Below are 5387 nucleotides of genomic sequence, written 5' to 3' on the forward strand. Positions count from 1 at the left end.
CGTAAATAAACTTATACATATTCTTTGGGTAAACGGGAATCATTATGTTCAGCTTTTAATGAACGATGATTCATCTCCACTGCCGCCAGTCCAACAAAATTGGAGAGCAGCAGCAAACAATTCATGTGCAGATTTTTGGAAAGATAGTATCGTAACAGGATATCACTTTGGAATAGAATGTGCGGCGTACAACGACAACAGCATAATAACACCGCCGAAGACGCGGTCAACTTAGATACTCCATAGTGTTTATTGTATAGTTTATATATAGTGTTATCATTTTTATAATTCTATGCATTGTAATAATTATATTTATAGTATTCATTGCATGATTAATTTATTCAATAAATGTGTAAGTGATTCAAACGCAACACGTAAAACAAAAAGTTGTTCATTTATGCCCGATTAAAAAAATATTGTTCATTCATTACAAAATCCGCAAATGTCAATTAAGGGCTGCGCCCTTTACACTCTTGCCATTCGGCAAACAACTCTTTAAGATCATCTAAATACATATTAGCAGCATCTCTTTCCCGAGGCGTCATTTGAGCAATAGCTGGCATCTTGAACAATGGCGCAAGTCGAGTTGGAAATTCAGCAGCAAACTGTAAAAACCAGACAATTGCATTGTCAAAAAATTACAAAGTCAATTCCGGTTATGAAACATAAAAATGAAATAGATAATTAGAAACACTAACGTATTCGAATCTATTATCCGCTACACCAAACGCAGCAGTAGGTCCTTCACCTGGGATGAGAAAACAGTGGGAAGACACTCTAAACCAGTCAACGTAATCAGGGGCAGCCTCTGAAGGAACTGATGCCCGATGCAGTCTCTGCTCAAATACGCCGGCACAGTAAGGGAACTTACTCCACATCTCCGTAAACATACAAGAAGAAGCGAATGTCACTGAGTAGGAGCCCTGTGCTGGTCGCACAGCTTGGGTAGGTCTCAGCGGAGCGGGGGGAATGTCCTGTGCAAAACCGAGCTGCCTCACTGTCCTCTCAGGCAAATAGACCTCCACGATATCAAAACAGGTGATACCACCGATATAGGCGGTACGTGGGTGCTCGTTCAATAAAGCCCTAGCAGACGTCATGTACGGAGTCCACTCCACCTGCTCACAACAAAAATAAACATAATCAACATAACATAAAATTAAAATAATAAGCATAATGATGTGTGAGGTCATGTACAAAACCTGTGTCTCTGTCATGGCGTCCAGTATGCTCCTACAGTCTCTCAGTCTGCTCAGCTCACGGATTGGCTTCTGCGGGAACCACATCTCTGCCCTTGTCTTGTTCGGCATGTCAGCTTGACGCGGATGGGGGCGAAAGGCTGGGAAGTACTCGTAAATCCATGTCTGCAACAGTGTCAGACAACTAGCAATAGTCTTGCACCCAGTCCTTGTCGCCATACCCAGTTGGCGATACAAGTGAGTAAGCGTCAATGCACCCCAAGCAATGTCAGCCTGATCAGCGGTGACAGCAACAACAGGGTGAGGACGCATCCCGACTCTAGTCTTATCCACGAGCAACGTAGAACCCACTATAGCCATGTAGTAGGCAGTAGCTTGAGTATCCATAGACTGAGAACGGTGGCATAGCTGCAACAGTGCACCAACGTTAATGCTGCCGCTGGTGAAGTGCCCCTTCCCACGCAGCACCGACAATGGCTCCCCAAAAAGGCCGGCCAGGCCAAGCTGCCAGTCACCATCAGACGGTTCCACGGAAGTGAACCGTTAATGCCAATTCCTAAGATGCGTTGCACGTCGTGCAACATTATGGTCATCTCCCCCCACGGCATGTGGAAGGTGTTGGTGTCAGGCTGCCACCTTTCCACAAATGCCGTAATGAGAGCACTGTCGATGTGCTGGTTCATTATATACGGCAGACGACCAAGGGGACTGCCAAGTAACACCTTGTACAATTCATCAGACATGTCCTGAAGTCTGATGATTGAATCCAACGTCTTCTTCCGAGCACGACATTCCAAAATCGGAGGGGTGCGCTCCGATCCCTCAAATATAACCTTTGCTACGTGCCCACCGTAGCTGGGTATTAAAGTGGTATCAATAGGGCCCCCGGGCTGGGGTGATGTGATCAACCAGTGTCCGCCGACTACGAGCACCTCCTCCCCCGTGGAGCCGCATCCTCAACCTGGCTTACTCCTGCCTAATCAGAAGTGCCACCCGAGCCATGCCCTCTAATCCTGAACTTACCAGCATGCCCTCTTACGATCGTCCAATCAACAGGTTGACATGCAGACTCATCCTGACCGAGAGACTCTTCCCGACTAAGAGACTCGTCATAATCAGTATCATCGTCACCTGAGCCGACCGTATGACTATGTAGGCTACTCTTGCGCTCAAAGCGACTACACACTTGCTCTAGGGTACTTAAACGTTGGGCCTGACTATGTATGGCCGCCTGGTCTTGCCTTGCTCGCCTTGTAGATCCCGTAACCCCCCTCTAATGGGGATCCCCTCTCAGTAAAGTTGGCCTAGATCTATTGCCACTTAATAACCCTCTAAAAAACCCTTTTCCCATACCTTGATTTCCAGCCATTTACTACAATTTTCATATTTTAAATTATGACGACATTCCTAAGTTAATTTAATAAACACTTAGAATCATATAAATTACAAACAAGTAACAACAAAAATAATTCACAATTACAAATAAATAAACAATTATTATATTCATAAATATTTAAACAACTAAAATTTAATAAATTAATTACACAAAATAAATTCATTCCAAATAAAAAAAATTAATTCAAAATTCTGATTCCAAATTAAAAAAAATAAAAAATAAAATCTAGTCGCACAAAAAGTGCGACTACACCTAGGTACAGTCGCACTTTTTGTGCGACTGGGTTGTGCGACTAGGATTTGAATTTTTTTTTTCTCATATTTAAATTAAAAATACTTTTTACAATAACACTATCATAATACAATCTATTACAACATTTATTAATTAACAATAACTAAGAAAATAAATTAATTAAACACAATAAAGTCATTCGAAATTTATTAAAAAAAATATATATATATTCATATGTTCATCCCAGTCGCACAAAAAGTGCGACTCCACCTAGGTACAGTCGCACTTTTTGTGCGATTGCGAGGATTTAATTTTTTTTTTTCTTTTTCTCAAATCCAAATTAAAAACTACTTCTTACAATAACATTATCATAATACATTCTATTACAACATTTACTAAATAACATTAACTAAGAAAATAAATTAATTAAACACAACAAACTCATTCGAAATTTTTTTAAAAAAAAATCAGTTCATTATGGTCGCACGAAAAGTGCGACTGTGATGAACATATATTTTTTTTCTTCAAATGAATTAAAATAAAAATTACCTCGAATTTTTGTTGACGACTTCGATTCCAAAGTTTTAGCTCCGATTACTTTTATGTGAAGAATTTGAATTTATGGAAGTGATGAGAGTGTTATTGAGTGAATTTGAAGTGTTTTTATAGAGGTTTTAAAGTTAGTGGCATTTTCGTAATTTTTTAAATTCCAAGAGCAAATTCGTAATTTCATTCGAGGGGTGGCGATAAAATGAAAAAGATGGCGACAAATAAGAATGGGGTAATTTTTCATTGATATTCTATTTAATTGTGCCACACTGGTGCTTATAGCCTTCAATTGATAGCCTTTGAAGTTTGATCTTGATTCTTGACTATCAGTACTCCTATACTAAGTATTATCATCAACAGGTATGTCCACCAAAACATTTAAAACTTTTATTTTGTAGAGAGTCGTTGCCACTAATTGCTTTTTTCGTCTATTTATCATATTTTCTAATTATTCAAAACAAAATTAGAGATTTAATATTCTATTTATAATTGTGGATTCAAGAATTATTTACTTTTCTAATTTTATTAATTCTATTTTGATATTTTTCGTATAATAATTTTTTTTCATTTTTCTAATAAAAGAAAAGAGTCGGAAAAAGATCATAGTGCATCCAGTGGAAATATTAGAGAAGGTTCTTGTACATATCAAACAAAATCGGCTTCGATTAAGAGTTTCAATTGATTTAATTCGCTCCTTAACTCTACAAGCTTTTCCATTGAGAAGCCACATTGAGTCAGCACATTCAAAAAATCAAGGAAACTTTCTTGAATTTAGAAAAGTTTTGTCATTTTATAATAAAGATGTTGCTAAGGCAATAATACAAGCTCCTTATAATCAAAGAATCATTATACATGAAAAATAAATAATTGTTTCAAGAACAAGTTATTATGCTATCCTAATTAGAGGAATATTTTGTACAGATTATATTTTATTGGGGTATTGTAAATTTTGACTAAGATGTGTAATTTGTGTCTTGATTAAAATTCGAGACTAGTAATATTGGATAATTTTATATTCTTGAAAGAATTATTACACTCTTTATGGATTATTGACTTTGGGTATGAATGAACACAATTGCATTTAATTAGAGGTATAACAAATTTGATAATTGTTTAGAAATCTTTAGGAGAATATGTACAATAAAAGATAATTTAATATGTTTAGAAATGACATTATGATATGAGATTTTTGAATGGTAGAGTAAAATCTTGGTTAAAGTGTTGGTCTTAGAGGAAATGCATTAAGTTATATGTTGGTATAGTTGCATCGTACGCACCCTGGTGACGTTGTTAGTGTCATACTTTAGGATACGACTACATCGAAGAACTTTCTAGTTGATGGCTGTGGACCGGACTCGATTCCTTGAAGCGACGTTGTCGGTGAGTAGCATCTGTCCCTAAAAGGGGTCTGGCAAGAATACATTCTTGAAAATAAACTTTTTACCAAAGCTCTTTTGAAACTGGAATTTGTTGAGACAAATATTATTGTGACTTCGTATGTTGATATTATGATACGGTCAATGGATCGGGCTTGCAAGCTGGTCATTGACGGAGTTGAGGTACATTGTCCCCTGCTCCCTGTTTTTGAGGCGAGTTGTCATTCAAATATTAACTAGCTTCACCCAAAAGCGACATAGTCTTAAAGCTATGGGGCATCTCTCAAACTAGACTCTATGTGCGCACATAGATCTAGAAAATTGATGTTACTTTTAAACCTATGATTTGAATTATTGTGTTTTGTTGTTTTAGATTGTTACTTCTCATTCAGTTAAACCTGACCTCCTATTGTTTCCATCTTTTAGTTTGTTTGCAGATCGGAACCGATCAGGAACGATGGGTTAGCGGTGATGATTAGAGTTATAGAGATGTCATATTGAGCTGAGTACCTGAGGAGTGTAGTATTGTATTAGGTTTTTGATAAATGTATAGACTTGGTTGTGCTGGTTATATTGGACTTATAGAGTGACTTTTATGATTACTTTGTATTTTAGTTAGATGTTTGGTTTGAGAAT

The 5387-nt window shown here is 37.3% G+C and overlaps 1 long non-coding RNA gene across 1 annotated transcript; it reads left to right on the plus strand.

Annotated features, from left to right (window-relative positions):
• The first annotated feature begins 3672 nt into the window (after positions 1-3672).
• On the plus strand, positions 3673-5387 carry LOC130802413 (uncharacterized). The gene is made up of 3 exons (XR_009039774.1): positions 3673-3735; positions 4683-4755; positions 5178-5387. It is a non-coding gene; the product is annotated as an uncharacterized LOC130802413 (long non-coding RNA).

Source organism: Amaranthus tricolor, chromosome 16, assembly GCF_026212465.1.
Source record: "Amaranthus tricolor cultivar Red isolate AtriRed21 chromosome 16, ASM2621246v1, whole genome shotgun sequence".
In the NCBI taxonomy this organism is placed as follows: Eukaryota; Viridiplantae; Streptophyta; class Magnoliopsida; order Caryophyllales; family Amaranthaceae; genus Amaranthus; species Amaranthus tricolor.